We start from the raw sequence: 26017 nt of genomic DNA on the forward strand, positions 1-26017 counted from the left end.
TTTTTCTTTCATTGCCTCTATTCTTTTATTCTGGACTCATTTTAAATACTTGTTCAACATCCTCGATCTATCCTTCAGTTATCTTAACTCTTTTCTCATAATTTCCATCTTTCTGTCTTTTTTCTCTATGTCCTTGAAGATTTCCTTGACTTCATTTTTCAGATTGAGTGGTTTCATCCTATGCGTTGGCGATGAAAAAAGTTTCTAGGGTAATAATAGTTTTAATGTGCAAGAACTCTTTTGTTTTTTGCTTTTCTTTTTACATATCAGAGTGTGCTCTTTTATGGATGTCATATCTTTTAAAATATCTATGAGGATAGTAATTAGAATTTTTAAAGTTGTTTTTATCCTTTGAATTATGTCTTTATCTCAGTTTTCCTTTCTCATTACTTTCTCCTGTATGGTGTTCCTTTTTGTTGATCTTGATCCTTTTCTTTGATGCTTTTTTTTTTTTTTTTCCCAGATGTCTGGCTATCATTAGTTGTCCATTCAGATCTACAAATAAAAGGATTATATTGATTAGTACAAGTAAGTTTTCCCCCTTTGTTATACAGATTTATCAGTAAACTTCTTTGAAAGGGATGGCTGATTTGATTCTTTTAAGTGTATATAGAGTATTGATGGGCAGATCTTCCTATAGCACATGGGTTCAAGGGTCAGGCAGATGGATTCACAGTGGCTACCCACAGTTTCCAAAGTAAATTGAGATTTACTGGGAGCGTGGTTTAAACGATTTAATGATTATTATTCCTGAGTAGAAATAGTTTTCCTTTATTCTCCCTTCCTATATCAATTGTGTTACTACAGTCTCTAAGCTGTTTTGCTGATAGGGTCTAACACCCATATTAGAAATGATCCCTATGTTGACTGAGTACTTTTTAAAAGATAGGATTTGGGAGCTTTATTCTAGGGCAGTGGTTCTCAAAGTAAGGTCCCTAAACCAGTATCATGAGCATCATCTGAAATCTTAACAGAAATACAAATTCTTAGGCCCCATCCCAGACATACTGAATAAGAAATTTGGGGGGATAAATCCCAGAAACTTGTGTTTTAACAAGTTCTTCAAGCGATTCTGATAACATGCTCAAGTTTGAGAACAGCTGTCCAAGAAGCAAAAGCTGCTGTTGCCAGTTGCTCTTCTTATATCTGAGGCGGGGGTGGAATCCCCTTGGTTCAGGTGTTTTGAATGTAATTTATTAAATGAAGTAAACTGATGATCTCTCCTGGGCCCAGTCTCTGCCTATGGTTTATTTTCTCCTGTTTACATTTTCACCTGTGGTCTTTTTAGAAAAACTACACTTCCTTTTACTGTCCTGGGATGAAGTTTCATCTTCTCTGCTTATCCATCAATCCAGTACCATTTGACTTTTACATTCCAAGAATTCCTTAAAGATTGTCAGTGGTACCCTTTCTTCGTTTACATCTTGATAAAGTTTTATTCTTTTAAAAAGTCCTTTCAGTTATTTCAGTCAGACTGTGACCAGCTAGGGGAGGGGTTAAGATATTGTTTGCTTCTTATAAAATGTCTTTTAAGTCAAATCCTTTCCAAGTAAGGGTCCATTAGGAAATAAAATTGGCTTTCTGGCTCCTTTTGATTTATATTACAGAATTGTGTAAATTCATAGCCTTAGGTAATTATTAAACAGTAGAACTATAGAACAAATAATGGCAACATTAAGGTTGAATTTTAGAAATCATCTAGTCCTATACACCCACTTTACATAGGAGGAATCCAAGAGTTAAAAAGGGAGAGTAGCTTGCCCTAGTTCAGGTAGCAAGTTATTTCAGAGCTGAGGCTAAAACCTAGAATGGACTGGTGATTCTCTCTTTCTAGAGGAAATGCAGAAGAAACAGAAACAGGGCATCTTTCTGGCCTGGACAGATTTAACCCAAGGGTAACTTCATTTCTGAACTGTATTTTTTGCAATAGAGTATCTTCTACATTTACACCGATCCAACTTTTAGAAAATTGGGCTGTTAGAAGTCACAGAGGGAATTAGCAACTGTTGTAAGAAAAACCAAAAGGATTGTTGCCAGACTTCATAAATCTTGGCGTATTTGAGAAAACATCCCAATATGTTACATATGCTTATTCATGTGTGTAAACCTTTGGCTATGGTGCTTTGTCAATATAAATACGTTTTGTGTTATCATTTGGTCTGAGTGCTGGATTGCATGTTTATTAATTGTTGATAACCTCAGTACCTTCCCTTCTGCTTCCACTAGCTCTCTTTGCTTCTTTTCTCCTACTCTTTTGTTCTTCTCATTTCCTCTCTGCACCAAGCAACAAATGAGGTGGGGAAAATGGTCAGGGCTGTCAAGAAGTTCACTCTAATTCTTCTCTTAAAAGAGGAATCAGAGGTCTTTCATTTAAGTTTTGCCTCTGCCATTTAGTACCTGTGTGACCTTAGGCAATTCATCTCTCTGAGGCAGAATTTTCTTATCTGTGAGGAAGCGCAGAATAAGTCACTGCGAAATACATCTTTTTGGCATAAAAATTATCTTGAGCTGGTTATTTTTAAGAAACAGCAGACATCGGAAAAGCTCTGAATACTGAATAGAAGTTACCGTTTTATAAGGGAGATCTCCATTTGTAAGGGTGTCTCCCTTTCTGTACCAGAAAAAGGAAAATGATTAAATTTCTAGAAACACTTATCAATGGAGAAGGCAGGGACTTAAATCTGCATAACAACCATACCCTGGTTTACTGTGCTTTGCCTGATAACCTCCTACAACTTCATCTCATCCCCCAGTCTTTTTTTGCCTTTAGATGGGTATGGTATATAAAGTGGTGGCTTGGGCTATTTCAGAGAGCTACTCAGTTTTCCTGGGTATCTCACATATATATGGAAGGTATACATGTTATTAAATTTCTGTTTGTTTTTCTTGTGTTAATCTGTCTTTTATCACGGGGGTGGGGTGGGGTGGGGCAGTTCCAGCTAAGACCCTAGAAGGGTAGAGTGTCAACTACAGTTGGCACTCACCATTGGCACTTGTCATCTACCTCTACAAGGATTAAATCATGTGCTGCTACAGCTGCTGATTTTTAACACCCCCCTGGAAGGAGATCAGGAATGAGGCACTCTGTGCTCTGGGAAAAACTGGCAGAACAGGTCTTCAGATAGTTAGATATTTTCAGGAGCCGATTTTATGAGCCCAATTCTTGTATCTCCTCATATCTAGAAAAACAGTAAAATTCTTCATGGTGATGTCTGCTCCTCGTGACTAGCAGAAACCTTCTGCAAAAAAATATGTGCTCAATTGCATGTACTCCCCCTTCACCAAAATCACATGTATACTGACCTTCCCCCTCTACCTCTTTGGAGCAGTTTCTCAGAGCTATCTGAAATGCTGTCTCCAGGGTCGCGTCCTCATTTTGCCCCAAATAAAACTTAACTCTCAACTCTCATGTTGTGCATTTTTTTTAAGTCAACAAGAGGGAAAATTATTTTTCCTCCCCTACACCTACTTTGTGCCCTGGGAGGCCGGTCTTAATGGACTGCATTAATGGGCTCCCTTTCCCTCTGGCTTTTGATTTGGGTTTAGTGAAGGGGTGGTACCAACAGGAAGTTGGAGAGTAGGAGAAAAGAGAGATTGAGATGTCTATTCCAGACTCCCTTCCTGAGGTGGTTTGGATTTAACTTTGTTCCTCTACTGAATACCTCAGCTCCTATCTGGTAGCTCTCCCTTGAAGTTCTCTACAGGTTCTGGTTACTCCTTCCTCCACTGCCCCCTTTGATAAGGGTGGTGGTAAAGCCTTCTTGTCTCTGTTGGTAACCCTGAAATGCTTCAGCTTCCCTTGTTGATTTTCCTTAAATTTTTTTTACAGCATAATAAATAGTCCCTTTATTAAATTATCCTTTTGAGTGTGCCATCTTTTTCCTGAGGGGGGACCCTGATTAATTCAGTATGAAAAAAATGTACCTGATTACGGGAATGTGTTTGCATCTTTGGAAAATATTTCCTAGAAGAAATATGGGTATGTTGTTTCCTCAGGCACATTTGTTATGTGAATAAGGCTGTGACATTGGTATTTATCTATTGACTCTTAAATTTAACTCTGGGCTTTTCTTGCTTTTCACTGTCTGTGGGCTCCTAAGAATGGTAAAGTCTGCTTGGGTGCTATAATACCCAAGATTCACTACTATAGGGCTTAGGGAAATTAGTGGCCAGCCAACTCAGTGGTTTGCTCAGTTTGGGGCCAAGGAAGCCATGGCTAAAGTTTTATTTTTGTGAAGGGACAGTTAGGTAACTTGTCTTCAGAAGCTTCAGATGGTACTTGCAACCTTGGTCACAAATGATTATTTTCCAGAGTCAGTCAGGGAAAGATGGCTGGCTCCGATCAAGCTACAAAAAATACTTCAGTCTACTGATCTTGGGTCAGTTATGACCTCTTTGTCTAGGAAGAGCAGTGATAGTTTCTACAAAGTTAACAAAGAGGCAACTTAAATAATATACCAGACAGACTCTACATGGAGTCTTCCCAAAGAATATTTATATCCTCTTTTGGGAAGTGCAGCTTGTTTTTGCCTTTCCTTTCTGACTTGGCTGTCAGGATATGCATTGCTGTATTGAAAACTCAATAATAGTAATGATCTCATCTTTAGTTTCTGGTACAACTATAAATCCCTTTCTTATTAATGGTATCTAGTTTCTGTCTGATCTTTATTGAACTATTTTGTGGATATTTGTATTTTACTCACGGTACTTTACATTCATTAGGAAATAGGAAGTATAAGTACTTGGGGGGAGCTTTAATGAGGTATCCCCAAGAATATGGAAAAATGAAGGGGACACATTGCCCTTTGAAATCAACACATAGGTCAGGGTAGATCTATACTGTTACCCAAAAGAAGATGTCTAAGACCAGAATTACTGTAATATTGTAATATATCTAAATAAAGACCTATATCAATAAGAGGATGTGGTCAATTCCATAAGCATAGAAAAAGGAGACTCAAGAAGCTACATGGTAGCTGTGTCCACCCAAGCATGCTCAGTGCAAGAGAGAGCCTGAGCCAATTTATATCTAGTACTTTGACTTATTATTGAGAGCATCCCAATGAGACGGATTCATCAAGCTACCCTGATGATTTTAAGCATTTGATTAACTTTATTCTCTTTGTTACAATTTCAAGCTCATCAGATAACTTTCTGAGTATGATGTGGCTTTCCATGCACCATAACTACAGGGAGAAAAATACACTATTCATATAAACTATGAACAATTTGGTACCTGTGACAGTTAATTCTCAATGTAAATTTAAAAAAATAACCTTTTATTGTGATTTGGCCGTCCATGTGGTGTGATTACTGGGAGAGAATTCTCTCATCATCCTGCCTTGATTATTCCAGTCCATGTGAGAATTATAGTTTACTTTGTCAATAAATGAATTGGCATTTTGGTGTCTGTCTTAGTCTAAGGAGCATAATTAGTGTGAATGCATTGTTGAGAGGTGGATGTGCTCTCAGTGAGCTGACAGTATCTGACTTCAGAGGTTGCAAGGCAGAGGGCCAAACTCAGGACTACGGTTAATTCACCAAAGTAATGAGCACCTTCCCGGGGGGCCTCTTAGGAGCCAGCCTGTAGGCATTGTTCATAATGGCATGCTATGTAGCTGAAAATGAGCATGCTTTTATTTTTTAAAATGATAGGGCTTCTAACAGTCTCTTAGCCAAGCTTTGTCTGCCTAAGATATGTGTTTATGCTTCATCACAAGCCTATGGTAAAATGTGATCACATTAACTTTTTTCCAATGGAAAAAGTTTCCATAATTTTTATATGAAATATTTGATCCACACAAAAGAATACATGTAACATATATAAAAGTTATTGATCATAATAATAAAACAACTCTAAACCACCACTTTACCACAGAACTAGCAAATGACAAATACTGTTGAAATTCTTGTGTGTTCTTCCCTGATATCATATCACTGCTGTGTCTCAGAGGTAACTACTGTCCTGAAGTTAGTATTTTAGTATTCCTTTGAATTTCTTTAGAGCTTTCCCATATATGTAGATATTCTTAAACAATTTATTGCTTATTTTTGCTAAATTTTGAGCTTCATAAAAATTGTATCATGCTGTATATATTTTTCTGGGGCATGATTTTTTACTTTATATTCTAAGATTGTTCTTTGTTGTTGCATGTATCTATAGTTGATTCATTTTCACTGATGTATAATATTCCATCATATAACTATGTAACAACTTGTCTATTGTGCCAACGAACATTTAGCATGTTGCTGTATTGGAATCCTGTATATGAATATTGTTAGAAGGGTGAGAAATTCTCTAGGACAAATACCTAGGAATAGAATTGCTATACAGTAGGATATGCATGTCTTCTACTTTTCCAGATAATGCAAAACATTTTTAAATTCCAAAATCACTGAACATATTTATATTTCAAGCAATGTATGAGAATTTTGGTGTACCAAATTCTTAGGCAATGCTTGGTATTACAAAACTCTTATTTTTTCTTTAGTGAGTGTATTGTATTAACTCTTTGTGATTTTGCTTTTCTTTGGTTACTAATGAGTTTGGGCACTTTTTCATATGGTTATTGGCCATTCAGGTTTCATCTTCTGTGATATGTTTGTTTGTGTCTTTTGCCCATTTTTATATTGGATATTGCTTTAAAATTTATTTTTAGGAGTTATTAATATAATCTCCATACTAATACTTTTGTTATATGTGTTACAGATATCTTTCTCCAGGTTGTGGCTTGTTTTACTTTCTTCATAGTGACTTTTGATCATCAGAATTTCTTTAGTGTGCTCATATTTATCAGTCTTCCTTTATGATTTAAGCTTTTTGAGTCTTGTTTAAGAAATCCTTCCCTGACACACTAACATTTAATGATCAGATTACCATAGCTTGAACTCCTATTGGCTTGATATCTTGACCTTAGCACCCATTCTCCTCTCCGCATATCTGGGAGTTCCTGAAAGTATCAGTGAATGTTATCACAAATCTATCTGCCCTCTACCACATCACAACTGCTGTGATATTTTCCTTGTGTTCCACCTTCCCCTCCAGCCAGTAGCCACTTCCCCTGAAGCATTTTAGGATGCCTCACTGTAGCTTGTATTGGGGTTATCCTTCAGATGATTGTCAGCATCTGTGCCTAAGGTGCCATATTCCAGAGGTACCTCTCCTTGGGGTGTCAGAGGAATGCTGGGCTCTTTGTGTAAGTAAGGAGAATGTCTGTCTCTCTAGCTATATATGAAACTTTGTCCCCTAGGCAACCAAAGCTACATTGCTGCACACAAAGTCTCATAACATCATCTCTTAACAAAAACAAAACAAAACAAAAGAAAAACTAAACAAAAAACAAAGTCCATGCTTATTTCTTTAGTCACAAGTAACTGTTCAGGTGTAATACTATTTCAGTTCATACATAGTCTAGCAACATTTTTCTACTCACCCTTAGGTTGCATAAAACTTCAGAAATAGTCCTTGCTCAACCATGAACAACAATTTATATTGCAAAACCAGAACACTTAATGTACATTCAGTTCATTTTCTTTTCACAGCCTTTATTCCATTATGAGATGAAGAAACGATTAGATCTACATACTCTTCTTGGCATGGTTTTGTTCTCCCAATTTCCTGGGAGCAAATATTTGGACAAAAAGACCTACTTAGAATTTCAGTGAACAAAAAATAATTTTCAGAGACAATCCAATATAAATTTGTATTAAAAATATTCTTAACTCCAGCTAAAGATATACCCAATTTATTCAGTGGTAGAGTTGAAATTTCCATCTGTAGTCTTTGCATGGACCTTAATAGTGACTACACAATTTTCCCCAAGAATAAAATGAAGGCTTCATCTCTAGAGAGAGAGAACTCCTTGCAGTCCTTGAAATGACTGAAACTTCTGTCCACCTCTTTTATTCATCAGAGATTTCAAAAAAGATCTTAAAACCTAAGTTTCATGCCATACACTTCATTTCCATTATTAATAGGCATCATAAAGTATAAAACAACCACCCCAGAGACAAAATTGACTGTGTGGAATAAGCAGTGTAGGACAGGAGATGATCTAAATTGGAATAGATGACCCCTAGCCCTTTTGGTTAAGTGTTTGTGGGAAATTAAAGATGGCTTCAAATTCTTTGGCATTTCTCCCACCAAGTGTTGGTACCTATCTCCCCTACACTTGAATCTGGGCTGGCTCGTCCCTCTTCTGGCTAATGAAATATGTAGAAATGATGCTAAGTCAGTTCTGGGCCTCGCCAGTGAGAGTACTGGCAGCTTCCCCTTTGGTTTCCTGGAGCACTGAGATATCATGTAAAAGGTCTCAATATCCTGCTGAGAGGACATGTGGAGAAGCCTTGAGACTCCATAGAGAGAGAAAGGTGTTCCATTGAGATGGATCTTCCAGCCGTCCTCGACAGGGCACCAGGAATATGAGTGAAGCCACCAGTTGAATACCACTAAGTGATCCCAGTTGATGTCATGTGGAACAGAAGAACCACCCAGTCAAGCTCTGCTGGAATTCAGAACCTGTAAAATCATGAGATATAACTAAATGGTTATTGTTTTAAGTCACTAGGTTTTGGGGGTAGTTTGTTACAAAGCAAAGAACATGGTTGATACCAGTTAACTTAGTTAGAAAGAGCTAGCGACTGAAATCAGAATCATTTGTATTCTTTGTAGTTCAGTATATCTAGGCATGAGAGTTAAGTGTATATTGTTCTTATTACGGATATTTGGTATAGTCATTCTTAACACATTCTTTTGTTCATTTTCATAAAGTTCTGAGTTAAACAACCCCTCTAACCATTGTTTAATGTAATCTGAATAAAGCTGGCCAGTCTAAATAAAGTGTTACGTCCAAAAGGAAACAGAAATCCCCACCCTAAGGAAAACTTTGGAAGTACTGTTTTTAGTAATGTTTTTTGATGAGGTACCAGAAAGGGATGAAAATTATAGTCCAGAGTGAAACCTCTTAGAATCCTCATTTCCCATCTCTCTTCCGGTAACTCACACTGTATGGCAGTTGCCCTCCATCTCTTGTCTACTCTCCCTGAAATTCCCCAAGATCTGGCTGTCTGTGCTGGCTCTTCCATACCTTGTTCTCCCTCTGTGCCTTCCCAGATCTAGTTTTACCTCTATGAGTGACTGTCTGCTCCTTCCAAAATCAAATCAGTCCTTCGAATTCTCTAGTTTAATGTCTTCACCAAATCAGAAGTTCAAGAGGCAAGTTGTTAAACATAGCTGCATCCTTTGAGGTGGGGGTGAGGTAGGGTATGACTGTGAATACTCAAACATTGGTATTTTTGTTCTGTAACATAAAAACAAAATTTCATTTGGGTAGATATCATGTGTATTTTTTGTTTAGTGTTTATTGTGGTAAAATATATATAACATAAAATTTACCATTGTAACTAATTTTAAGTGTACAATTTGATGGCATTAGTTATATCCACAATGTTGTGCAACCATCACCACTGTCTCATTTCCAAAGATTTTCATTACCCCAAACAGAAACTCTACACCCATTAAGCAATAACTTCTCATACTACCCTTTACCCAATCCCTGGTAACCTCTAATCTACTTTCTGTTTCTATGAATTTCCTATTCTGGTATTTCATATAGGTGGACTCATACAGTATTTGTCATTTTGTGTCTGGCTTATTTCACTTAGCATCATGTTTTCAAGGTTCAACCATATTGTAGCATGTATCAGAACTTCATTTCCTTTAATGACTAATATTCCATTGTATGTAAGTACAGTTGATTTTGATTATTCGTGGATTCTGTATTTGAGAATTCACCTACTCACTGAGATTTATTTGTAATCCCTAAGTTAATACTAATGGCATTTTTGTAGTCATTTGCAGAGCAAATTTTTTGCAGAGTGACAAAAAGTTTCAATCTCCTGATGTACATGTTCCCAGTTAAGGTTGAATGAGGTGATGCTCTGCCTTCTTGTTTTAGCTTTCATAAATAAGTGTCTTCTTTGAAGTCTAGTTAGTGCCGTGGTTTTAGGTGTTTTTTTTCCTTTTGGGGTGATTTTTCTGCTTAAAATTGACACTGAATATAGTGTTGAAATGCTATCTAGTGTTTCTAAGCACAGGAAAGCTCTAATGTGCCTTATGGAGAAAATATATTATTAGATTAGCTTTGTTCAGGTATGAGTTATAGTGCTGTTGGCTATGAATTCAATGTTAATAAATCAACAATATATATTAAATAAAAAACACACATAAGGCAAGGTTATGTATTGATTGGATGATGAAAATATTGTGACCAGAGGCTTGAGCAACCTGAACCTGAAGTTCCCCTAGGAACAATGGTTTAGGATTTGCTAATTTGGTGTTCACAGCAACCTTATAATAACCATGAATAAAAAAACTAGATTATACCACATTTTGCTTACCCATTCATCTTTTGATGGACACATGGATTTTTTCTACCTTTTGACTATTGTGAATAATGCTGCTATGAACATTGGTGTGCAAGTATCTGTTTGAATGTCTAATTTTGTTTCTTTTGGGTATATATATAGATAGATAGATAGATAGGAGTGGAATTGCTGGGTCATATGAAAATTATGTGTTTAACTTTTTGAGGGACCACTAAACTGTTTTCCACAGTGGGTGTACAATTTTACATTCTTCTTCTTCTTTTTTTTTGGCTGCATCCCATGGCTTGCGGGATCTTAATTCCCTGACCCATGCCCTCTGCAGTGAAAGTGTGGAGTCCTATCCACTGGACCGCCAGGGAATTCCCCAATTTTACATTCTTACCAGCAATGTATGAGGGCTCCAATTTCTTGATACTTTCACCAACACTTGTTATTTTCCCTATTTTAAAAATCACAGCCATCTCAGTAAATGTGATCTCCAATGAGATGGTTTTATTTGCATTTCCCTAATGACTAATGATACTAAGCATCTTTTCATATGCTTATTGGGTATGTGTATATGTTCTTTGAAGAGATGCCTATTAATGTCCTTTCCCCATTAAAAAATTTTTTTTTTTGTTTTTTTGTTGAGTTTCAAGGGTTCTTTATATATTCTGGACACTAAACCCTTGTCAGCTCTATGATTTGCAAATATATTCTCCCATTCTGTGGATTGTTTTTTTACTCTCTTGATAGTGTCCTTTGCACAAAAGTTTTAATTTTAATGAAGTCTATTTTTTCTTTTGTTGCCTGTTCTTTTGGTGTCATATTTGAGAAACCATTGTAAAATCCAAGGTCATACAGACTTGCTTGTATGTTTTCTTCTAAGAGTTCTCTGGTTTTAGCTCTTAAGTTTAGGTCTTTGATTCATTTGTGTTAAGTTTTGTATATGATGTAAGGTAAAGGCCCAACTTCATTCTTTTGCATGTGGTTATCTAGTTTTCCCAGCAGTATTTGTTGAAAAGACTGTTCTTTCCTCATTACATGGTCTCAGCATCCTTGTTGAAAGTCAGTTGACCATAGATGTGAAGGTTTAGTTCCAGGCTGTCAATTCAATTCCATTGGTCCATATACCTTTACTTATGCTAGTATCTCACTGTTTTGATTACTGTAGGTTTATAGTAAGTTTTGAAATCAGGAAGTGTGAGTCCTCTTTATTGTTCTTCTTTTTCAAGATTATTTTGGCTATTCTGGGTCCCTTGAAATTCCATATGATTTTTAGGATGAGTTTTTTCATTTCTGTAAAAAAGTCATTGGGATGTTCATAGAGACTGCATTGAAATTGTGATCACTTTGGGTAGAATTGTCATGTTAACAATATTAAGTTTTCCAATCCATGAACACAGGATACCTTTCCACTGATTTATGCTTTCTTTAATTTCTTCAGCAATGTTTTGTAGTTTTCAGTGTAAAAGTCTTTTCCTCCTTGGTTAAATTTATTTGTAAGTATTTTATTCTTTTTGATGCTATTATAAATGGAATTGTTTCCTTAATTTTCTTTTTGGATGTTTCATTGGTAGTGTATAGAAATGCAAATGATTTTTGCATATTGATTTTTGTATTCAGCAACATTGAGTTTGTTCATTAGCTGTAACATTGGAATATTTAAGGTTTTCTACACATAAGATCATGCCATCTGTGAACAGTGATAATTTGACTTCTTCCTCTTTAATTTGGATGACTTTTATTTCTCTTTATTTCCTAGTTGCTCTGGTTAGAACTTATAGTACTTTATTGAGTAGAACTGGCAAAAGTGGGCATCCTTGTCTTGTTCCTGATCTTATTGGGAAAGCTTTTAGTCTTTCACCGTTGAGTATGATGTAAGCTGTGCGTTTTTCATTTATGGCTTTTATCATGTTGAGGAAGTTCCCTTCTCTTCCTAGTTTGCTGAGTCTTTATATAATGTGAAGGTATAGGATTTTGTCAAATTCTTCTTCTGCATCAAGATGATCATGTGTTTTTTTTCTCTTAATTCTATTAATGTGATGTACTGTATTGATTATTTTTTGTGTGTTGAACAACTCTTGTATTCCTAGGATAAATCCCACCTGATCATGGTGTATAATCCTTTTTATATGCTGCTGGATTCAGTTTACTATAGTTTATTGAGGATTTTGTATCTATATTCATAAAAGATACTGTTCTGTAGTTTTTTGTAGCATACTTGTCTGGCTTCAATGTTAGATAAATGTTGGCCTTGTTACCGAACCAGATTCATCTGTTTGATGCACACCAAGCAAATGCTGAGGCACTAAGGTTTGTAGCAGAGAAAAGGTTTACTCACAAGGAAACCAAGCAAGAATATGGGAGAAGAAATCTCAAATCTGCCTCCACCAAGGCAAGGGGCTCTGGATATTTATGGGATGAAGCTGAGGCATGGGGAGCATGGGGAAAGGTGACTGAACATAAGAAAAAGGTGAGGTAATCATCATTCTGCGCAGGCACAGCAAACACAGCTAAGCTATAAGCTTCCTCATGGGATGAAGATGGCGGTGTTAGCGTGTTCTGAGGGTGGAGTTTTTGGCCCTCTGACATCAAATGGTCACTGATCAGACACTTGTGCATGCCCAGTTGGAGGGTCAGTGGTCCCAACCAGTCTTATCGTGCTCAAGCCCTAACTGGACACAGCTGACCCCAAGATCCTGAAAAACAACTTGGGCAAACAACTTATTGTTTAGACTACATGACACTTGGAGGACATGCAAGTCTTTGTATTTAAAAAAAAAAAAAAAGCTCAGTCAGTGAAGGCTATAGGGTGAAGGCTATAACTTACTTAATAAGTAATGAGCTGTAGCCTCATTACTTATTAAGTAAGTTATAGCTCATTACTTATTAAGTAAGTTATAGTTTAATGAATCTAACTGATGACTACCCTCAGTTTAAGCCTCATAGAATGAGTTAGGATGTATTCCTATCATTTCAAATATTAGGGGGAGTTTGAGAAGGATTGGTGTAATTTTTCTTTAAGTGTTTGGTAGAATTTACCAATGAATCCAACTTGTCCTGGGCTTTTCTTTTGGGGGAGATTTTTGATTACTGATTTAATTTTCTTAATTATAATAGGCCTATTCAGATTTTCTGTTAATTCTTGAGTCAGTTTTGGTAACTTGTATGTTTCTAGAAATTTTTCCATTCATTTAGGTTATCAAATTGACATAAATTGCTCATAGTAATGTCTTGTATTTTTTGTATTTGTAAGGTTGGTAGAAATGTCCCCAATTGCATTTCTGACTTTAGTTATTTGCATCTTCTTTTTTTATTCTTGGTAAGTTTATCTAAATGTTTGTTGATTTTTTTTTTCCCCCGGAGAATCAACTTTTGGTTTTGTTGATTCTCTCTAATTGTTTTTCTGTTTTCTGTATCTTGTATCCCTGCTCTAAATTTTCTTATTTCCTTCCCACTCCAAATTTTGGATTTAGTTTGCCCTTCCTTTTATTGTTTAAGGTATAAAATTAGATTATTGACTTGAGATCTTTCCCCTTTTTTAAAATGCAGGCAGTTATAGCTATAAATGTCCATCTCAGTATGACTTTTAATGCCATCCCATAAGTTTTGGTATGATGTATTTTCTTTTTCATCCATCTTAAAATATTTTCTAATTTCCTGTGTGACTTCTTATTTGACCCATTGGTTAAGAGTATATTGTTTAATTTCTACATGTTTTTAAAAATTTTCAGTTTCCCTTTTGTTGAGTTCTAGCTTTATTCTACTATTATCAGAGAAGATATGTTGTACAATTTCAATATTTTAAAGTTTATTGAAAATTGTTTTGTGGCCTAACGTGTTGTCTGTAGTGGAAGATATTCCATGTGTATGTGTAAAGAATGTGTTGTCTTTGCATATGTCAGTTAGGTCTAGTTGTTTATTTGTTCTCAAATTCCCTATTTTTTTTGCTCTTCTAATTGTTCCATCCGTTATTGAAAGCAGGACATTGAAGTCTCCAACTACATTGTAGAACTGCCTATTTCTCCCTTCCTTTCTGTCAGTGTTTGCTTCAAATTTCTAGGGCTCTGTTTTTAGGTACAGATATGTTTATAATTGTTATATCTGCTGGGTGGATAGATCCTTTTATTGTTATGTATTCTTCTTTTCTCTTGTAACAATTTTGACTTAAAAGTCTATTTTGTCTGATGTTAGTATAGAATTCCAGTTGTCTTTGGTTAGTATTTGCTACCTTTTCCCATCCTTTCCCTTTTAACATATTTGTGTCTTTGGATCTAAACTGAGTCTCATGTATACAGCATATAATTAGATTATGTTTTTATATCCATTGTGCCACTCTCTACTTTTTAATTGTAGAGTTTAATCTATTTATTTTTAAAGTATTACTGATATACAAGGACTTCTGCCATTTTATTATTTTCTATGTATCTTATGCGTCTATTTTGTTCCTCTATTATTTCATTACTGCCATCTTTTGTGTTCAATTGATGTTTTTTCTAGTGTACCATTTGTATTCCCTTCTCATTTTCCTTCCTATATATTTTTAAGTTATTTTCTTGGTGTATATCCTTGGGATTTCAAATAACATCTTTATAGCAATCTAGTTTAAAGTAATACCAACTTAGCATTTATAGTATACAAACTATCCTCCTATAAGCTCCATTCTTCTTCCTCTATGTTATGTCATAAATTTCATCTTTTTTTAGTCTTATAAACAAAGACATTTTTCTACATACCCAAAAAACAACCATCCAGTTTATGAAAATAACATTAATATATTACTACCATTCAATTCATAGATTCTGTTCAAGTTTCACAAATTGTCCCAATAATGTCAAAAAGGTCCAGTGCATAATCATGTGCTGCATTTAATGGTAATGTCTCTTTGGTCTAGAACGGTTCCTTAGTTTTTCCTTGACTTTCATATTCTTGGTACTTTTTCCCCTCCAGTTTTATTGAGATATAATTGACATACAGCACTGTATAAGTTAAGGTATATAGCATACTGATTTGACTTACATACATCATGAAATGATTAACCACCATAAGTTTAGTGAGCATCCATCATCTCATGTAGTTACACAATTAAAGAAATAGAAAAAAATTGTTTTCCTTGTGATGAGAACTCTTAGGATTTACTCTCTTAACAACTTTCATATATAATATACAGCAGTGCTAATTATATTTATCATGTTGTACATTACATCCCTAGTACTTATTTATCTTATAACTGGAAGTTTGTACCTTTTGATCACCTTCATCCAGTCCCCCTCCCCCACACCCCACCTCTGGTAACCACAAATCTGATCTCTTTTTCTGAGTTTGTTTTTGAAGTATAATTGACTTACAACACTGTTAGGTCCTGGTGTGCAATATAGTGATTCAATATTTCTATACATTTCAAAATGATCATCATGGTAAGTCTAGTTAGCATTTGTCACCATACAAAGATATTACGTAATTATTGACTATATTTCCCATGCTGTACATTTCATACCTGTGACTCATTTTTTTGTAACTGGAAGTTTGTACCTCTTATCTCCCTCACCTATTTCTTTCCTCTTCCCATCCCCTGCCCTGTGGCAGACATCTGTTTGTTCTCTGTATCTATGACTCTGTTTCTGTTTGGTTATGTTTGTTCATTTGTTTTTTAGATTCCACATGTAAGTGAAATCATAATGTTTGTCTTTCTATGTCTGACTTATTTCACTTAACATAATACCCACTAGGTCCATCCATGTGTGTCAAATGGCAAGATTTCATTATTTTTTTATGACTAATACTCCATTATACACACACACACACACACACACACACACACACACACACGCACACATATGCATCTTCTTTATCCATTCATCTATTGATAGGCGCTTAGGTTGCTTCCATATCTTGGCTATTATAAATAATGTTACAGTGAATATAAGGGTGCATATATCTTTTCTAATTAGTGTTTTGTTTTTGTCAAATAAATACGAAGGAGTGGAATTGCCAGGTCATATGATAGTTCTGTTTTTAATTTTTTGAGGAACTCCATACACTTCTCCATAGTGGCTGCATCAATTTACATTCCCACCCACAGTTTGCCTTTTATCCACATCCTTGCCAACACATGTTATTTGTCGTCTTTTTGATAAATGACATTCTGACAGGTGTTGATCAAAATGAGTTGATAGCTCATTTTGGTTTTGATTTGTATTTCCCTGATGATTAGTGATGTTCAGCATCTTTTCATGTTCCTGTTGCCTATCTGTATGTCTTCTTTGAAAAAATGTCTATTCAGGTCCTCTGCTTTTTTAAATTGGGTTGTTTGCTTTATTCATGTTGAATTGTATGAGTTCTTTGTATATATTTGATATTAACCCCTTATGAAATATATTGTTTGCAAATATCTTCTCCCATTCAGTAGGGCGGCCTTTCTGTTTTGTTGATGGTTTCCTTCGCTGTGCAAAAGCTTTTTAGTTTGATGTAGTCCAACTCACTTATTTCTGCACTTGCTTCTCTTGCCTGAGAAGACATATTCAAAGAAGTATTGCTAAGACTGATGTCAAAGAGCATATTGCCTTTGTTTTCATCTAGAAGTTTTATGGTTTCAGATTTTACATTTGTCTTTAATCCATTTTGAGTTTATTTTTGTATATGGTGTGAGAAAGTAGTCCAGTTTGATTCTTTTGCATGTAGCTGCCCAGTTTTCCCAGCACCATTTATTGAAGAGGCTGTTTTTTCCCCCATTGTGTATTCTTGTCTCCTTTGTTGTAGATTAATTAACGGTATAAGAGTGTGCTCATTTCCGGGCTCTGTCTTTTGTTCCATTGCTCTACGTGTCTGTTTTTGTGCCAGTCCCATACTGTTTTGATTACTGTAGCTTTGTAGTATAGCTTGAAATCAGGGCGCATGATTACTCCAGCTTTGTTCTTCTCTCAAGATTTTCCTGGCTATTCGGGTTCTTCGGTGTTTAACTGTTCAACCTCTAGTGAATATTTCAGTTCAGCTATTGTACTTTTTAGCACCAGAATTTGTTTTTTTCCATTTTTAAATTTCTGTTTCTTTATTGATGTGCTCTATTTGGCAAGACATTGTTCTTCTGACTTTCTTTAGTTCTTTGTCCATTGTTTCCTTAAGCTCTTTCAGCATATTTAAGACAGTTGATTTAAACTTTTTCTCTAGTAAGTCCAATGTTTGGGCTTCCTCAATGATGGTTTCTTTTAATTTATTTTTTTCACTTGTACATGGGCCATACATTCTTATGTCTTTGCATGCCTCAATAACTTCTTGTTGTTGAAAACTGGACATTTTGAAAATTAAAATGAGGTAACACTGAATATCAGATTTACCCCCTCCTCATGGGGTTGGTTCATTTCTGTTTGTCATGGGTTGTAGTTTTTTGTTTGTTTAGTGACTTATCCAGTGTATTTTGTAAAGACAGTATATTTGTCCTGAATGGTCACTGAAGTGTCTGTTCCATTAGCTTAGTGTTTATCTAGTGATTGGACAAATATCTCCTTAAACTCCTGGATCAAAAAAAAGCTCTCTATCTTTGTAGCTGGGCTTTCTATATGTGTTGGGTCAGGCCTTCTACACTCAGGCATTTTACAACTCTACCTTTGCCCTCACTTCCTGCTTGTACAGCACTTGAATGTCAGCCAGAGGAGAGGGCTTAGGGACTTCTTAATTTGTTTTTGAGCATGCTTCTTATGTTGGGCATATGCATGGCCTTTTAAGTTTCCAGGAGTATGTGGGAACTTTTATTCCCCAAAGCATCTTACTCAGCCTTTCCTTTGGCTTTTCATTGTGTCTTTTGTTTCCCCCAACTGATATCCATTGTCTCAGGTGGAAGATGCTAGTTCATTTGCCTTTAAAATGTTTTTGACAAATGCTGCCTTCTGTGCACTCACTTTTGTACCCTGAGAGAGTTCCAATTTAGGCAAAATAAAGGCAATCTTTTTGTGTTAGCCCTTCAGGGAACCACCAACCAGATCAAAACCAACAGTCAGAATTCTTTGAGAACGAGGTCCAGTCTGCTCTCTCTCATACCAGGAACCGATTCTGGGAATGTGGATTGATGTTTTCAAGACCCACACTAAGCTTAAAAGGTGTGGATGCAGCAGGAGTAAGCTAAAACGCCACAAAGCTCTGTTACTGGGTTTTAGTCACCTTTTTCTTATTGAAGTATTTGCTCTGACTGTTTTCTGTAGTTCTGATAAATTTGATTCTGATAGTTTTCATCAGTTTTTATTTCTTTTTGGTGTTTTTGTGGAAGGATGGGCCCTTGGGACCCCTTACTCCACCATTTTCACCTATGTCATCCCCACTATGTGTGATAATCAATATCTTGTTAATTTGAATGAGCAAAAACAGGTCACAAGAAGTCCCAGAGTGGCTGAATTCTATCTGGGCATGGACCACATTACACAAAGCCACAGAATAATAGTCAAGATAGAGGAAGTATCAAAAATCAAGTCAACTAACTGCTAGTGGAAGGCTTTTTCCACTATACCAAATTTCCTTCATGGCTAGCTAGAAAGGTTCTGAGTACAGGTCAGTGTTGGCAAAGTCATCTGCATTTTAATTTCAGATTATTGGTAAATGAATTTCTTTCATGATGCCTTATTTTCCAGAGGGCTGTCCCTGAGTAGTCAAAAGCCATATGACCACTTATCCTCATTATAACAACAGGTGTTACCAGGCTGTGAGGCCACTTTCATACTTGTTGTGAACTCAGTCTATTTGGTTTCATCTGTAGCAAAATTCTCTTTGCCTACCGCCTTCTCCTCTGACTGAGAATACCCAGGCATTCATTTTGGTCTTGGACACTGCTTCCTGTACTCTCCTGATGGGTCATTCCACCTAGAGTTCTTTCTTTTAGAATCTCCGTTGGCTCATTTTCTTTTCTGTTGGTAGAAATTACATTTGTTTACTTCCCCTTAACCCAAGTAATTATATAGTGTGCAAAATCAGTACCCAGAGATAGTCAGTTAAAATGTTCTAAGTCTAGGGCTATTGACTTATCCCAGATCTGGGTAGAAAAGTGAATGGATAGCAGTGATTTTAGATATTTAACCATGTGCCCTCATAAGTATGCTCATAATTCCCATACTATGTGTCTTGACTTTTGGTTTAGAAAAATTTGGTACCTATGGATCACCTTGGTGAATGAGTCAGATGGGACTTTCTGTGTCAGTTTCTTTTTCTCATGAACCTTTGAGAGCTAATATTCAGTGTGCTCTTCCTTGTTATTGATTTTTTGATTTACTGGGAAATTTGGCTAAGAGCATTTGACTTACCCTTAATGGAAAGAAGATAAATTGGATCTAGTCTGTGTGTGTGAGATTTCATTTTCTTAGTGCCTTAAATGAGGAACAGATTTGAGTGTTTTTCATGAAAAAAGTAATAGCGAAAAAAAAAAAAAAAGATGAAGGCGGCTCAGGTAGCCATTAATAGGAATTTGGAGTATGTTTGAGCATAGACATTCTGCTAATATTTGGTAAGAAGGCTAAGGAAGAACCTTACAGCAGAATGTTCTATTCTGTTGTTAATGTGGCTAGTGACACTTCTTTCTTGTAATTTGAATGCCTTGTAACTCTGGATGGTGCTTCCTGGCCTCTTGTTACTCCTGCTATCAATGAAAGACAAATGGATATCAGCAGTAGTGCTATTTTCTATACTTTCAGAAAATAGGGCTGAAGGGTTGATAAAGCAGTCTTCCACACTGTGGCACTTGCCTAAGGCTAGTTCAAGACAAATTTAACAATCATATTAATAATAATAAAATAATAGCTATTAGTTATCAAGGCATAGCAGGTGACAGTTACAATTTATACATTATTTCTAAATATTGCAGCATTGATATTTTCATTTCTACTTTGTACATGAGGAAACTGAGGAGCAGAGAGGGGAGATAACATGCCCCAGGTTACACAGCAAATGGTTCAAGCCCAGATCTCCCTGAATGCAAAGCACTCTCTGTCTTTCCACTGTGCCTCAGTGCTTTTCAAGCATTCTTGTTTTCTATTGGTACCATATATGCTTCCTTTTCTGGTCCTTGTCTTCAAGAAGCTACCATTTCAACATCTGCTATATGCCAGGCACTGTATATGCCAGACACTAATATTTTCTTGCAAAGTAAATATTAGTATCCTCATTTTACAGGTGAGATGATTTTCCATTATAGCATGCCACCTCTCCTTGCTTTATTTAAGAGTCATCTCTTGCCCATGAGCCAGGTACCTTTGAACCATGCTCTGGCCCTTCCTTCCCTATCCTCATTATCTTCCCAGACCTATGTTCCAGGTGATTCCATCATCTTGTTCCTGCATGCTTGATGGGTGCTAATGATTTCCTATGTTAGCTTTCTGAATTGTTAGCATTCTCTTAGGGACCCATGGGCTTACTGCTTATTATGAAAACATAGACTTACCCAAGCTTGGTGTTCCTCAGCTGTGATGGGAATTCACTGCATCTATAACATTTACCTAGGCCTATATCAAATCACCTCCATGGGACTCATGGACAAGGGGAACTGGCTTAATCTGCTCAGGCTGCTGTAACAAATACCATAGACTGGGTGGCTTTTATATGACAGACATTTATTTCTCACAGTTCTGGATGCAGGGAAGTCCAAGATCAAGGTGCAGGCATGGTTAGATTCTGGTGAGAACCCTCTTCCTAACTTGCAGACAGCTGCCTTCTCACTGTATCCTTGCATGGCAGAGGGAAGAAAATGAAGCAAGCTTTCTGGTGTCTCTTCATTTACGGACACTAACCCTATTGTGGGAGCCCACCCTCATTACCTCATCTAAACCTAGTTATCTCTCAAAGGCTCCACTACCATTACACTGGAGGTTAGCACTTCAACATAAGAATTTTGAGAGGACACATTCAGTCCATAACAGACAACCAACACGAGTAAATATGCCAGATGATCATGCTACTTGCTGTTTTGTGAGCAATAAAGTACTCTGTCTCTGACCCAGGAGTCTTTCATCTTTCAGTATCCATGAAACAGTATGTTTTATCTTTTTAGATTACAAGTAGGGTGAAATCCCAGACCCTTCACAGTTTTTGACAAGTCCTGTACCCCAGTTTTTCAGTCTAGCTTATAGGAACAGGCTTTATTCCTAGCCCTGTGTGAGTGCTGGCTACTGTTCCCTGCAGTCCTTTCAGGTGGTTCTTTCCCCTCCCTTGGTTAGTTTCCTCACATGTATGTTCTGATCAGTACTCTGCTGAATACTCTAGGGGGACATTCTCTTGACTTCCAGGGTTCTGTCTGCTACTCTCTCCTCTCTGATCATCTGTGCTACAAACTCTAGTCTCCTTGCTCTTCATGTACTCTCAGCTCCTTACGTTCTAACTCAAGAAATCCATTAGGCTTCTTCTCCATTCTCTCTCCCTGCACCCTGCATGTGTCCTGGGAACTCTTTTCAGGCAGTAAACTGGCACAATTTTTTGTTTCAAGGATCACTGTTCTTTGTTGCTTGGTGTCCTGTGTCTTGAAAACCCTTATTTTTTATTGTCTCTGTTTTTTGGGTTGTTTCAGGTGAGAGGATAATCCAGTCCCTGTTACTCCATTTTGGCTGCAAGTGGAAATTGAATCTTTGTCTTTTGAAAGTGGACTTGATATTTAAAAACAGCCCAAAGAGAGTGGTGAGTAACTTAAATCAATAAGGTTGGCCATCAAGCTGGCTAATTCCTCACAACCCCCTCTTCAAAAAAGATGTGGTAGGGTAGTAAAGTAACCAACCTTTTTCTCCCCCCTGTGGTTTTAGCATTTCTGTGGTTTAGAATTATTTTTATAAAGAGGAGTTGGACTTCTCCACTCTCCCCTCTCCTAATTTACTTGGCACTGTAACCTATGGAGGGCTAAAAGTTCTGAGAAAAAAAATTAGGGTTATGTTTTTAACCATCATCCACTCTTTCCCAACACTACAGTTAATTCAGAAGACATATGACTTTTCCCTTTTTTGTGTCTTATCTTCTCACTCTCAGCGCCATGACTCAGGCTGAGGCCTTCATTTCCTTTATTATACCCCACTCCTAACTGGTCTTTATTTTTTCTATCCTTCACATTAGGTCCAGAGTAACTTTCAGGAAAAAAAAAAAAAAAAGATCTGAGTGTGTCATTTTGCCTCTCAGAATGGTTCCCCCTTAAATATAGAATAATGTCCGGCCTCCTTTGTGCCTACAATCTGACCTCTACTTATATTTCTCACTTTATTTTACATAACACAATCCCAACCATCCACAGAATTATAATCCACAAATGGCAGTATTGTAAGGTACTCTTAGACTCAAACTAAATGAGACAACTCTCCCTTTCTTGTACAGGTCCAGCTCTGTCCCATCTTGGCACACTTGCTTATTCTATCTTCTTTTCCAGGAATTCCCTGTTTTGCCTGCCTTCAAAGACATTTCTCAAATAATAACTACTCCATAAGGCCTCCCAAGAGGCCTCCAATTGGAATAAATTCCTTTGTCCCTTATTTTCCCATAGCATGTTGGTTGCACTTGTATTAGAGCACTTATCAGATTCTGGTTTACTTGAAAAAATACCTCATGAGTCCTTGGAGCACAGGTACTTACTGCCTTATTTTTCTTCATATTCATCATAACATCCATCCCAGGGCATTCTTTTTTCCGGGTCCCCCCATTTAGTATATTTTCTTTTTTTTAATTGAAGTATAGTTGATTTACAATGTTGTGTAAGTTTCAGGTGTACAGCACTGTGATTCAGTTATACATACATATATATATCCATTCTTTTTCAAATTCTTTTCCCTTATAGGTTATTACAAAATATTGAATATAGTTCCCTGTGCTATACAGTAAGTCCTTGTTGGCTATCTACTTTACATACATTAGTGTATATGTTAATGTCAGCCTCCTAATTTGTCCACCCACCCTTTCCCCTTTGGTAACCATAAGTTTGTTTTCTATGTCTGTGGGTCTATTTCTGTTTTGTAAATAAGTTCATTTGTATCTTTTTTTTTAGATTCCACATATAAGCGATATATTTGTCATTCTTGTCCATCCCAGGGCCTTATAACTAGTCTGTGCTGAATAAATAATCATTGGATTGAAGCTGATTAAATCAGGAAACTTTGTAGCACATAAGAATAAATCAATAATACTTTAATTCACTGACATCTGTAGTCTGGTCTGGGCTCAGTGCAATTGCAAGTGAATAATTTGTCTTTGGCCTCTATGAGGACCCAGCTCTTTATTCACTGCCAACCTGTACCCAGAACTTTCATTCTCTCCCCTGAATGCCTACCTTCTCTAGACAATACTCTCTGCTAGTCACTTCAGATCTGATTATGTCCCTGGTTCATCTGTGGGAGTTTTTTTTTTTTTAAAATACTGCAGTTTCCTGGGTTCTATCCCAGAACTAGTGATTTGGAATCTCTGGGGATGGAGCTCAGGAATTTGCATGTTTAACAGGCACCTGGCACTTGGTGACTTAAGCAGTCAGATTTGAGACCCATTGCTCTATACTCGTGAATCTAAATCATTCAATCTACTGACCCTTCTGTCCAAATTTATCTACTCTGAGTCTCCTGCTTTGGGGACCCAGCTTTCACCTAGCTGGCATTTTGAAAAGTGGTTTGATGTACTTTCAAACTTCCCTTCACTAAGTTACTAATCTCTGATTTCTCTCAAGGGCTTTTACTTTTTAGTAGGGCACTCTCAAAGACAATGTGGAAAACATTGCCTCTAAAGAAAGGCAATGTTTAGACTTTTTGGTAGGAACAAAAGAGTTGATCCCTTTAAAGATTAGTAATTTTGAAATTGCTCTGGGAAGCAGGTAAGGATTATAGAAAATGCAGAGTTTTGTTAAATTATTTTTCTGTTAATTACGTAAGCATTAAGATTGGGATAGAGTTGGAAGATATAATTAGAGAACAATATCTCACATCATGCCACAGGGAAAACAGGAAGAAACAGGAAAAATCAAAATCCCAATGGACTTTGATTCCTTTTTCTACCAGGGCAAGCAGTTTGCAAATGGCTGTGAACAGGTCACAGTCAGGAGATCAGAAAAAAAAATTTAGAAGTCTCTTAAAAGGGATAGAAAACAATTCAGAAGTTTCCTATAGGAGGATACAAAGGAAACCAATAGAGAAGCTGTTTATTTCCAGTTAAAAATCAAAGGATACTACATGGTGCCACAGAGTTCCTTTTTCCTCTTCAGGATTAACCTTAATCTATTACTATATTTCTTGGCTTCTTTTTTTTTTTTTTATAAGAATGTCTCATTAATAGGTATCACTATTTTATATGAAGTTCTGTTTCTATAGGAAAAAGCATGATCATGTCTGGAAATATGTACTAGATGCTTGGAGTCTCAGCTAACTATGCTTAAGGCCAAAGTGTGCTTATGAGGCTTACAGGACTCTAATCCAGTTCTCTCCAGACATACTTGATCACCCACCTTTGTCAAAAAACGTATGCATCCCGATAGATATGCATTTATTTGCAAAGTATTACATACAAAATTGATTTAATATATTATAAACATTAATAAAATGTATAGAAATAGAAATAAATAGGTTATTTATGTGGAAATTTTGACATTTTCTTACCAAACCCCAGTGGATTGATTGATTGACAGTATTCATGGGGTGGTAACTGCAAACCACTTTTGATACCACTACTCTTTTCTGTTTGTTCTCAAACTTGGGTTGAGCATTAGGATCACCTTGGGATAGTCAGAGAGCAGTTAGATTCTTGTGCTCAGGTCTATTAAATTAGAATCTCCATGGCTGGAACTCGGGAGCCTATGTTTTAAAAAAACTTCCCCAGGGAATTCTGATGCCCAGTCAAGCTTGAGAAATAGTGATTTAATACCAAAGGTCACCTAGTGACATTTGCTCTCTAGGACCATGATTCTCAACCTTTGCTACAACTGGAACTACCTGGGGAACTTTAAAAATGCTGATGACTGGGTTCCCACCTCCCTCCTGAGACTTATAATTGATCTGAGGTGTGGCCTGGGCATTGGGATTTAAAATCTTCCCAGGTGAATCTGATGTGCTGCCCAGGTTGAGAACCTTGTGGTGGAGAGGATAAAACAGGTTTTGGGAAGCTGTACTAGGACTGTTTTGGTTACAACTTACACATACCCAAAATGGCTTAAGCAAAAAGGAATTTATTGGTTCACTTAAGATGTCCAGGGGTTGTCTGATTTCAGACATTTCTGCATTTAGGGGCTTAAACAGTGCAATCAGGGATGTTACTCTCTTTTTACATCTCTTGACTCTACTTTCCTCTGTATGGTTACATTCTTGGGTGAGCTTTCTCCATATGGCTGGAAATATGGTCAGAACAGCTCTAGGTTTATATGATCCTCATGGCTTGCAGTCCTAGAGAAAAAAAACCAAAACTGTTCACTCTCATAGTTTACATATCAACTCTTAGGGGGAGACTCTGGTTGTTCTAGCTTGCTTCAGGCACCTGTCTCTGAACTAATCATGGTGGCCAGATACATGGGGTAGGCTGAGTCACCTGTCAATTCAAGTGGTCTGGAGGGTGGGGATTATGAGATGATGATCTCACTTAAATGTTATGGAATGAGTTTCCCACAGGTTTGGTTATAAGAAGAAAGGGGAAAGGAATATTATGCTGGGTAGATGATATCACAGTCCACTACAGA

The 26017-nt window shown here is 36.7% G+C and overlaps 1 long non-coding RNA gene across 1 annotated transcript in view; it reads left to right on the plus strand.

The window, feature by feature from the left end:
- The window catches only part of LOC309652820, a 369034-nt gene extending 343654 nt beyond the window's left edge, over positions 1-25380 (plus strand). Inside the window, exon 4 of the long non-coding RNA XR_014258893.1 lies at positions 21905-25380. This is a non-coding gene — a long non-coding RNA (uncharacterized lncRNA). The remainder of the gene's footprint in view (positions 1-21904) is intronic.
- The last annotated feature ends 637 nt before the right edge of the window (positions 25381-26017 follow it).

The sequence above is a fragment of the Balaenoptera physalus genome (assembly GCF_965194825.1).
Source record: "Balaenoptera physalus genome assembly, chromosome: X".
NCBI classification, from domain to species: domain Eukaryota; kingdom Metazoa; phylum Chordata; class Mammalia; order Artiodactyla; family Balaenopteridae; genus Balaenoptera; species Balaenoptera physalus.